Below are 12247 nucleotides of genomic sequence, written 5' to 3' on the forward strand. Positions count from 1 at the left end.
GGAACCAGTCTGTTGTTCCATGTCCAGTTTAAGGCATGTTTATTCACAAGAGCCAAGATATGGGAGCAACCTAGTAAGTGTTCATTGACACTTACGATATAAAAGATGTATACACAACAGAATACTATTCAACCACCAGAAAGGAAAGCCTGCCATTTGTGAGAACATGGTTGAACTTGGAAGACATTATACTAAGTGAAATAAGTCAGAAGGAGACAGACAAATACTGTCTGATATCATTTATACATGGAAATCTAGAACAGTTAAGGTAGGGACTTCCCGGGTGGTCCAGTGGCTAGGACTCTGTGCTCCCAATGTAGGAGGCCAGGTTCAATCCCTGGTTGGGGAACTAGATCCGATATGCCCCAACTAGAAGTTTGCATGCCACAACTAAAAATCCTGCATGTTGCGACAAGGATCAAAGATCCCATGTTTTGTAACTGGGACCCAGTACAGCCAAATAAATATTTTAAAAACTCAAGATCATAGTAACAGAGAGGAGAATGGTGGTTAGCAAGAGCTGGGGGGAGGAAGGCATTATTTAAGGATACAAAGTTGCAACTAGTAGATAAAATAAGTTTCAGATATCTAATGCCCAGCTTAGTCATCACAGTCAATAACACTTTGTAATAAACTTCAAAGTTGCTGATAGACTAGATCTTAATTGTTCTAACAAAAAAGAAATGGTAACTGTGTGATCTGACAGAGGTGTTACACTACAGGTGTCATCATATTGCAGTATATAAATGTATCAAATCAACATACTATAGACCTTAAACTTACACAATGTTATGTGTCAATTACATCTCAATCAAAAAATTCAAAGATTGATTTTTTGATAACAAATATAAAATTCATTGTTACAATTTTAGAAACCCACGTTGTGACTTTAAACAATGATGAGTTGTGTTCTCAAGACATGATGCCTCCAAAATTAGTCTCATGCTTAATTCTAAAATCTATCATTTAAAGAGACATAAAGAGACTTCACTGAAGCCCAAACTGTTAGGCTGGAAAAGGAGCTGACAGCCTGTTCCTAAAAGTGTAGAGAAGACGAACTCTGTTAAAGTATCCAGGCAAAAAGTTATTTTAGATTATGAACCTTATCTAGTTAGCTGAGATTTAAGAAGTTTAACAAAATGGCGTTGAAAACAATCAGATCTTTTCATGAAAAGTCAGTGTTGCCACTATAATAGGTAATGATTTATATACTCTAAATGTGAATATATTAGAATCATTGAATTGAGTGGATTTGGGGCTAGATGGGAAGACAGCATGGAGACCTTATTTCACAATTAGGAAAGTGAGCATCAGAGAATACACATGGTCCTTCAGTGGTAAGATCATTCCTGTTACTTCTCCCTGAGGAAATACAATGAAGCTTTTGGTTTAACTTCTAGCTCCTCCTTGAGTTTCTCCTTCCATCTAAGTTGAGAACAGAGATGCTTCTCTCACACTTACTCTTGGGTCTGATCTCATGAACCTCACTGGGCCAGGAGAGACTGGAAGGGCCTGAAAACTGGTCCCAGCCCTCCTCCCACAGGGAGGCAGATGCAGAGGGAAGCTGATCAGAGCAGGCAGGACACAGCAGCATCCAGCACTCCAGGCTTACCATTGCAGAGAGGCAGGGAAGCCGTCGTAATCAGCAAAGATTGGCCCAGGATCCCACAGCGGTCCTGAAGAGCAGATGGAGTACAGAAATGGGGAAGCAGGAGTTGGCCTTACCATATTGATCTACTGATCGTTTTTCAAGTTTATCGATCACTTCCACATCTTCATGCCTCTGTCTGTGTGTTCTCTGTACCTGAAACATCCACAAACTTCTGAAGAATTAAAATCTTGTAATTTGACTCTTCATCTGAATGAGCTAGTAGAGCTTTGCATTACACCTTGCAGTTAGCAGACAAGCATGATTATTGCCAATAACACAAGGAGGGTTTAGGCAAAAGTACTACCCAGAATGGAGAAGAAAACGGCAGTCCACTCCAGTACCCTTGCCTGGACAGTTCCATGGACAGAGGAGCCTGGAGGGCTACAGTCCGTTGGGTCACAAAGAAGGCCACAACCAGGCGACTGAGTACAGCACAGTAGCCATAAGTCATGGTTCAGCTGCTGAACAAGATCAAAGATAGCAGTTCAGCCTTTTCTTCTTGGTTACAAAATGGTTGCTGCAGCTCCCATGTAGCATATCTGTGTGTAGAGAGAAAGAAGAGTGATGGAGAAAGTGTAAGTCTTATCTTTCCCCTTTTGTCAGAAAAGCAAAGGGTTTCCCAGAACTCCCATATCACCCCCCACCCATAGCAGAATCATAGTCACATCTCATGGGCCAGTATTGATGAGAGGAAGTACTCAGAGTGAGCTTGTAGCTTTTCTAGCCTCCATGGTAGAAGTAAGCAAAGGAAGTGGTGATGAGAATGGTTTTTGGGTGAGCTCCTCTATGGTGAGCTTGGGTCTTTTTTGTGAGCCCAGGTTGACCAGCAATGGTGTGTTCATCTTGTAAGATAAAGGATCTTTTTATAACAAGGCCACCTGAATTGAGAGAGTAGAATTGTCATGAATACACTGGCCTCTGGGAAGCTGCTGTATAGCACAGGGAGCTCAGCTCAGTGCTCTGTGATGATCTAGAGGGGATGGAGGGCTGTGAGGGAAGCTCAAGAGGGAGGAGGTACATGTATACATATAGCTGATTCACATTGTTGTACAGCAGAAACGAATACAACATTGTAAAGCAATTATCTTCCAATTAAAAATTTTTTTTATTTAAAAAAGAATCACCAACTGTCCCATGACCTGATTTATTACCTTGGGTGTTTGTAAACCAGTTTTGCTTCAAACAGAAACATATAGCAAAGTCTTATCTTCTGCTTGTTGAATGGATGCCTCGTATTTTCATAGCTCTTTACTAGACAAAGCGCTCCACAACTATTGTCATATGTGACTCCCACAGGAAGCCTGTGGCATAACATTGATTATTCTGGGTTCATAGAAGAGAAAGTGGAGACAGAGAGCAGGTGGGTAACTCGTACCAAGTTAAACAGCTGGTACAAACCGAGACTTGGATCCAGATATCTTGACTGTAATGTCCATGTAATTATAGTTGTTGAGGAGACTATGTTTTGGAAGAAATGGCACAGACTTAGTTCAGACAGACTCTTTGCTCTTGTCCCGTCACTCAGTTGTGACCCATGGACTGCAGCATGCCAGGCTTCTCTGTCCTTCACCATCTCCCAGAATTTGCTCAAACTCACGTCGATGATGCCATCCAACCATTTCGTCCTCTGTCCCTCCCTTATGGTCCTGCCTTCCCTTCTCCCCAGCATCAGGATCTATTCCAGTGAGTCAGCTCTTCACATCACGTGGCCAAAGTATTGGAGCTTCAGTTTCAGCATCAGTCCTTCCAACGAATATTCAGGATAGACTCTAAGACATGCTAATTTTGGGAACTGTAGACCCTGGATAAACCATTCACTTACAGAAATATAAAGTGTATTCGGTCTGTGTGACAGCATGACATCTTTTCTCCCTTTTCAGAGAACCGCAGCCAGCAAGCCGTCCAGTGTCCCTTCCTATAGCAGATGGTCCAGCTCACAGCCGCATCAGGTAAGATGCTCTTTTTAAGAACCTTTACACGTTGGTTTCCCTGGAGGTGGGCTCACACTTGCAATTGTGCTGTCTCTGGGCGAGCGTGGACGGTGTCAGGCTGTTGTCTGGGTGCACCAAGCAGGTGGCTTCCTCGAAAAAAGGCTGTGTGGTTCCTCAAAGTGACTTTTCTAGACTTCAAGTTTTGGGTCAGGGCTCCGACAGTGACAGAAGAATGTTACAAAGCTCTTCTCAGTGGAAGCTGATGAAATCAATCTAGGAACCGTTGGAAGTGAATTGTGCCTTTTTTCTTCAACCCAGGATTTCTCCCTTCTGCCCTTTCATGCCAGGAAATTGTGTGTACCTGGACACAGGACTCTGAGCGTGTACCTTGATATATCAAAGGATGCATTAATTTCACAAAGAATCACTTTGTTATTGTATTTTTTGCCTCGTTACTCAGGGTGATAACCAACCTCTCTTCAGGTCAAGCAATATTGAGCATCATTTAACCTCTCTGGGGTGATGAAGCCAGCAGGTGCTGTCATGTCCCTAGGTGTAAACAAAGCAGGACCTTTGCTGTCGGTGACACCCTGTGACCACACGGGCTTCTTTTTTGAAGCAGCTCTGAGCAGGACTTGCATTTAAATTACCTATTAGTTAAGAAACCAAAGAGAAATAAACCCCCACATGTCTTTTACTTTATTGATCAGAATTCTCTAGTGGACTTTTCAGGTCACTTGGGTTTGCTGCAGTGATTATATGAGGGACATGTTATCAATGGTTTATATTCATGCTACCCATCCCACCTCATCTTGTTAATTTTCTGTAGAAATTTAGTATTGGTGATCATTTAATCCAGCATCAGCATAATGGGAGAACTCTTTATGTCTTTTTCTTTTCATGTTTTGTTTTCTTTGCAATTACAGATTGACGTTTGTCAATAAAATCATTAAATTTAATAAGAGAAGAATGAATTCTTCTATTAGGCCGTCTTTTAACACCATCCCATTTTTATATTAAACTAGTTGGTGGGAAGAAGAATGGTGAGGTGCTGGCTCCACCCTCATGGGCATCATGGGTGGATGAGATCTTTTCTGGTCAATTTGGAGGATATATTGCTCCGTGAATGTGAGCAGAGAAAAATGGTGGCACAAGAGAGGGGCTAAGGGACTGGTCTAGGGAGCTGTTTTGAGTGCTCAGGTGTCCTTGACCGCCCACGTGGTGGGTAAGACCTGAGCATGCACACTGGGTCAGGAATTGGGTTTTATGGTTTCTGTTCTCACACTTTAGTGAGACTGAGCTGAGCAAGTCGGCACTTCCATCTCTGCGTGTGCCCTGAGGATGCAGAGCTGGTCTAACCTAATCCTCACAGCCTAGGGCAAGTAGGACCCAGAGGTGACATTGACCAAGCTTGTACACATTTAGTTGGTCCAGGATTCTGTGTTTTCCCCTGCAGAGCTCATTCAGTTTTACAAGTCAATATGATCCTTTTGGGAACCTCCCTTTGAGAAAAGGTAGTGTGTGTCCTTCTGTGATTCTGTACAGGATCTGAACACTTTTCAGAGGCTGCAACAAAATGAGGAAAGTAAAGACAGGGCAGCCAGGACCGGACTTAGTCTTTTTACTATTACAATATCCTTATTTTATAAAATTAGGAAATTGCTCGATGGTATTTGTGTAAGTTATAATATCTTAGGAAAATTAAAGTTATGACCATCCTGCACTCATTTCCCTATGTTTTTTCCTTGAATTCTTTGAGGGCTATAAAATCCAAGAGTAGATTAACAACTGAAAATGGATTTCCTCTGACCCTTTTGCATGCAGAAAGATGTCTGATTATGTGGGAAGACTTCCAATATTAACGGTGCCTTTTTGATGGGGGGACAGAACCCAACCTTATTTCCAAATGGTACTCAGGAAAACTAATGTTGATGTCATCTCTTTTGAGTTGAGGGTTCCCTTTAACTTTAAGTGGAAGGAGTGGTCTCTTTTTCGCTATTTCATAGGTGTCCTTGGTGATTGATTGTTGTGCTGGTCATCTGATCATTTGCTTTCAAATCTACTCCATGCCCTTGCCTTGATACCTATTCTCCCAGGCTCCCTTGCTAACTATGTGCTATATAGGTTCTCCCAATAGCAGGCATTGTTGGTGAACTAGAAAGAGACAGGATTTGTGTTTGCTTCAGGCAGTCTCTCTCCATGTCTGAGCCCTTGTGTGGATTTGACTCCTATTTTTGCTTCAGATACAGCCCCCATCCTCCCTAGCCCTAGAGGGGTAGCAGTTTTCTCACCTTCCCCTGTTTTATTTGTTTTGTTTTAGTTCTACCAACACCCTTATAACTAGTGCTCTGTATTTAAATACCTTTTATTGGACTGCCTGGTTCGAGTCCTGGTTTCCAGCACTTTTTCTGACGGTTTTCTGACAGATACACCTACATGGCACAACCCATTTCATTCTTTTGTTTCTCTAACAGCAGCATTTCATTTTAGAAATATTATGTGAATATTTACAGGATCACCTGCCTTGCAGCTGCTGAAAGCTGTGAGATTCATTCTCTTGAGTTGGCCTGGTGGGTGGTAATCCTTTTACACCTTTAGCCCACTCAGGATAATTACTTCTCTTCTTTGTTACTCATCCTCTAATCCTTCCCTTTTCTTTTTCTTTTTTTTTTTTTTAATCTTTCCCTTTTCAATCTGTGTTTATTACAAAAACCTTTGTCTTTTCTGTTTGCAATATAATAAGCTTATTGGCTTCTGTCTTTGCAAGTCCCTCCACCAGTTCTCAGCCTGATGTAGAGAATACAATTGCAACTCACTCCTGGATTCCAGCCTTGTGTCTTTCTCTGATGTTTGGTGTCAGCAGAACATTCAGAAAAAATACTGAGTCATGTGTTTATATTAATACTTGCTATGAATCCAATGGATCATTTCCTATTTGTTTTCAAAGCACTATTTGCAAACCTGAGATAGACACACAGAGACAGTAATGGGTAAATCGGTACACACGACAAACACCTACTCATTTGAAAATTAATATCACCTTTCCTTCATAATTGTTATCATCACACTTAACATTTATTGAGCACTCACTGTGTGGTGTCTGCTAGTTCATTTACATGTACTATTTCATTAAGCCTTTCACTGTCTCTAGGATAGAATGCAGTATTTTACAAATGAGGGGGCTGACAGCCTGAAACTTTAATTAACTTATCCAGTAACACAGGGCTAGTTTCATCAGATTCTAGCCTCCTAGGCTTTTAACTGGTGGGCGATACTATTTCTAATGTATTTAAATTAATTTAAGGCAACAGAAAAGCACTTTAACAAATAGTTCCATTTTAAACTGAGCAGAACACAACTTTTCAGCCTCTAGGGACTATTTCTCCTCTGAAACAATTTTGTTGATGTTGAAATAGGGTCTTATATCCACTATTTGTAAATAGGCAACTTCTAAAGGATAGACTGTGAAATATTTATTGTTTTAGTTAAAAATGCACCATTTCAACTTTCATTTGGAATAATCTGAAAACATATTTGTAAGAAGGAAGTAAATTCTCCCATTGCTTTACAGTTTGTAAGGAACACACATAAAGTTTTACATGCTTTGAAAATATCTACCAAATAAAAATCATTGTATATTGCACTTTGAATAAAGGAAACAGACATATGAGAATGGTGACTGTCTTCAAATCTGGAATACAAAGTGATAAACTGGAAGTGTGGTCATGGTCATTTTTTAAATGTATATTGTGAACTTCTCTTTAAATTTCAACCCTCCCATTTAATTTTCCCTCTCACATTCACAACATTTCTTCTAAATATGAAACAGCTATCCTCCTATGATTTAGAAATAGAAAGTTTTTTGCTTTGGGTAATTATCACAAATCCAAGCATTCTGTCTTAAAAACCATCAGTGTAAAGTTTTGGGCAGAATGATCAATTGATGAATTGATGACTCTTTAGCCCTTTCATTAGTATTCTGTGTTTGTGGTTTTCATCCTGTCTGCCCTCTGATGGATAAGGATAAGAGACTTAAGGAAGCTTCCTGATGGGAGAGATTGGCTGTGGGGGAAACTGGGTCATGTTTTGATGGGCTGGGATATGCTCAGTTCCGTTCAGTCACTCAGTCTTGTCCGATTCTCTGTGACCCCATGGACTGCAGCAAGACAGGCTTCCCTGTCCATCACCAATTACCAGAGCTTGCTCAAACTCATCTTCCTTTAGTCGATGATGCCATCCAACCATCTCATCCTCTTTCATCCCCTTCTCCTCCTGCCTTTGATCTTTCCCAGCATCAGGGTCTTTTCCAGTGAGTCAGTTCTTCACATCAGGTGGACAAAATATTAAGAGTTTCAGCTTCAACATCAGTCCTTCCAATGAATATTCAGGACTGATTTCCTTTAGGATGGACTGGTTGGATCTTCTTGCAGTCCAAGGGACTCTCAAGAGTCTTCTCCAACACCACAGTTCAAAAGCATCAACTCTTTGATGCTCAGCTTTATTTATAGTCCCAACTCTCACATCCATAGATAACTGCTGGAAAAACAGCTTTGATTAGATGGACCTTTGTGAGCAAAGTAATGTCTCTGTACTTTAATATGCTGTCTAGGTTACTCATAGCTTTTCTTTCAAGGAGTAAAGCATCTTTTAATTGCCTGGCAGCAGTCATCATCTGCAGTGATTTCAGAGCCCCCCAAAATACAGTCTCTCCCTGTTTCCATTGTTTCCCCAGCTATTTGTCATGAAGTGATGGGACCAGATGCCATGATATTCATTTTTTGAATGTTGAGTTTTAAGCCAGCTTTTTCACTCTCCTCTTTCACTTTCATCAAGAGGCTCTTTAATTCCTCTTTACTTTCTACTGTAAGGATGGTGTCATCTGCATATCTGAGGTTATTGATATTTCTCCCCGCAATCTTGATTCCAGCTTGTGCTTCATCCAGCCCAGCATTTCACATGATGTACTCTGCATGTAAGTTAAATAAGCAGGGTGACAACATACAGCCTTGACGTACCCCTTTCCCGATTTGCAACCACTTTGTTGTTCCATGTCCAGCTCCTAACTGTTGCTTCTAGACATGCACAAAGATTTCTCAGGAGGTAGGTCAGGTGGTCTGATACTCCCATCTCTTGAAGAATTTTTCTTAGTTTGCTGTGATCCACACAGTCAAAAGTTTGGCGTAATCAATAAAGCAGAAGTAGATGTTGTTCTGGAATTCTCTTGCTTTTTCAATGATCCAGTGGATGTTGGCAATTTGATTTCTGCTTCCTCTGCATTTTCTAAATCCAAATTGAACATCTGGAAGTTCATGGTTCCTGTATGTGGAAGCCTGGCTTGGAGAATTTTGAGCATTATTTTGCTAGCATGTGAGATGAGTAGAACTGTGTGGCAGTTTAAAGATTCTTTGGCACTGCTTTTCTTTGAAATTGGAATGAAAACTGACCTTTTCCAGTTACTGGCCACTCCTCCATTTCTTCTAAGGGGTTCTTGCCCACAGTAGTAGATATAAAGGTCATCTGAATTAAATTCACCCATTCCAGTCCATTTTAGTTCACTGATTCCTAGAATGTCGATGTTCACTCTTGCCATCTCCTGTTTGACCACTTCCAATTTACCTTGATTCATGGACCTAACAATCCAGGTTCCTACACAATGTTGCTCTTTATAGCATTGGACTTTACTTCTATCACTAGTCACATCCACAACTGAGTGTTGTTTTTGCCTTGGCTCCGTCTCTTCATTCTTCCTGGAGTTATTTCTCCACTTTTCTCCAGTAGCATATTGGGCACCTACAGACTTCGGGAGTTCATCTTTCAATGTCATACGTTTTTGCCTTTTCATACAGTTCATGGGGTTCTCAAGGCAAGAACACTGAGTGTTTTCCCATTCCCTTCTCCAGTGGATGGACCATATTTCAGCAGAACTCTCCACCATGACTCATCCATCTTGGGTGGCCCTACATGGCACTAGTTCCATTGAGTTAGACAAGGCATGGTCCATGTGATCAGTTTGATTGGTTTTCTGTGACTGTGATTGTCAGTCTCTCTGCCCTCTGAAAGATAAGGATAAGAGGCTTACGGAGGCTTTTCTTTTCTTTCTGTCCTTTCCTCTCAACATATTTGTTAGTTTGGTTTTCATTGCCCTACTCTCCACTTGGCACCTTGCTTTAGTTTTGTTTTCCAGTTTGTGCTTTAGTTAGCCTTATTCTTAACTGGTAAATATAATATTTCATTTACTTTGTTCATCGAATCAGTCTACTGTGCTTTATTTTTGTTGGACTGTTTTCACTTTGCTCATGGGTGTGTATGTGTTTGTGTATATTCCATTATTTTAATTGCTATTTGCCTGATTTTGTAACTGTCGTTTCTCTGGTGTTCATCTTTGGTTTCTCATTTTTGCATATTTGTTTTAATATCACTTAATGACATAACAGACCACTTGTGGAATCTTTGTTCCGGACCTGAGATTAAGCCCTGAGACTTTGGAGAGGGAGAACTGACTTCAAGACCATAGATGACCAGAGAACTAACCCCAGAGGGTATCAAATAGTGAGAACTCACCGAAAGGAAACCACTTGAATATGAGACCCGCATCACCCAACCACCCGTAGCACCCTGTGCAGAACACCTCATCTAAACAACAATTGAAACAAAAATATAAACCTAGTCTTCAGCAGACAGGATTACTACCTCATGCAACCTTGCACAACAGAGGAAAAACAAACAAACAAAATCTCAGCACAAATCTCACGCTGTACAAGCTTAAACAAACCACTGGACCCACCTTAGGATGGCAGAAACCCAAAGGAAGAAAGAATGCAACCCTGAAGCCTGGGAAAAGGAGACGTCAAACACAATAAGTTAAAAAAAAATAATGAAAAGGCAGAGAAATACTACACAAATGAAGGAACAAACTAGAAGCACAGAAGTCCAAATAAATGAAGAGGAAATAGGCAAACTACCTGGAAAATAATTTAGAATAATGACAGTAACGATGATCAAAAACCTTGAAAACAAAATGGAAAATATGCAAGGGTCAATTAACAAAGACCTAGAAGAATTAAAGAATAAACATACAGAAACAAACAACACAATTACTGAAATTAAAAATACTCTAGAAGAAATCAATAGCAGAATATCTGAAGCAGAAGAATGAGCAGTGAGCTGGAAGATAAAATGGTGGAAATAACTTCTGAAGAGCAAAATAAAGAATGAAAAGAACTGAGGATTGTCTCAGAGACCTCTAGGACAATACCAAACACACCAACATTTGAATTATAGGGATCCCAGAAGAAGAGGAGAAAAAGAAAGGATATGAGAAGATTTTTGAAGATATTGTAGTTGAAATTTCCCCAACATGGGAAAGGAAATAGTCAATCAAGTCCAAGGGGCACAAAAAGTCCCATAGAGGATAAACCCAAGGAGAAACACACCAAGACACATACTAATCAAACTAACTAAGACTAAACACAAAGAAAGAATACTAAAAGCAGCAAGGGAGAAGAAACAAGTAACATACAAGGGAAACCCCATATGCTTAACAGCTGATCTTTCAGCAGAAATTCTGCAGGCCAAAAGGGAATGGCAGGATATGTTTAAAGTACTGAAAGGGAAAAGTCTACAACCAAGATTACCGTACCAGACAAGGATCACATTCAAAATTGATGGAGAAATAAAAAGCTTTCAGACAAGCAAAAGTTAAGAGAATTCAGTACCACCAAACCAGCTTTACAACAAATGGTAAAAGGACTTGTGTAGTCAAGAAATACAAGAGAAGAAAAAAGGTCTACAAAATTAACCTCAATTAGGAAAATGGCAATAGGAAGATATATATCAATAACTACTTTAAAATAAATGGATTAAATGCTCCAACCAAAAGACACAGACTATCTGAATGGATACAAAAACAAGACCCATAAATATGCTGTCTACAAGAAACCCACTTCAGTCCTAAAGACACATATAAACTGAAATGAGAGGATGAAAAAATATATTCCGTGCAAATGGGAAGCAAAAGAAAGCTGGGGTAGCAATCCTCATATCAGACAAAATAGACCTTAAAATAAAGATTACAAGAGATAAAGAAGGACACTACATAATGATCAAGGGATCAATCCGAGAGGAAGACATAACAATTGTAAATATCTATGCATCCAACATAGGAGCACCTCAATACATAAGACAAACACTAACAGACATAAAAGGAAAAATTGACAGTAACACAATAATAGTAGGAGACTTTAACACACATCTCACGGCAATTGACAGATCATCAAAACAGAAAATTATAAGGAAACACAAGTCTTAAATGATGCATTAGATGAGATGGATCTCATTGATATCTTCAGGACATTCCATCCAAATGCAGAAGAATACACCTTCTTCTCAAGTGCACATGGAACATTCTCCAGGATAGACCATATCTTGGGTCACAAATCAAGCCTCAGTAAATTTAAGAAAATTGAAATCATATCAGGCATCTTCTCCGACCACAACACTATGAGACTGGATATCAATTACAAGAAAAAAACTATAAGAAACACAAACACATGGAGATTAAACAACATGTTTCTAAATAACCAACAGGTTGCTGAAGAAATCAAAAGGGAAATTAAAAATTTCTAGAAACAAATGACAATGAAAACACAACAACTCAAAACCTATG

The 12247-nt window shown here is 39.9% G+C and overlaps 1 protein-coding gene across 2 annotated transcripts in view; it reads left to right on the forward strand.

Moving 5' to 3' along the window:
• Nucleotides 1-12247, forward strand: part of LOC145531810 (ankyrin repeat domain-containing protein 26-like) — a 278301-nt gene that overhangs the window by 88104 nt on the left and 177950 nt on the right. For both annotated transcript variants that reach the window (XM_081555327.1, XM_081555328.1), the window contains exon 2: nucleotides 3532-3600. The gene's annotated coding sequence lies outside the window, so the exon portion shown is untranslated. The remainder of the gene's footprint in view (nucleotides 1-3531; nucleotides 3601-12247) is intronic.

The sequence above is a fragment of the Giraffa tippelskirchi genome, chromosome 13 (genome assembly GCF_054371585.1).
Source record: "Giraffa tippelskirchi isolate mGirTip1 chromosome 13, T2T-mGirTip1v1.2.pri, whole genome shotgun sequence".
Taxonomy (NCBI): Eukaryota; Metazoa; Chordata; class Mammalia; order Artiodactyla; family Giraffidae; genus Giraffa; species Giraffa tippelskirchi.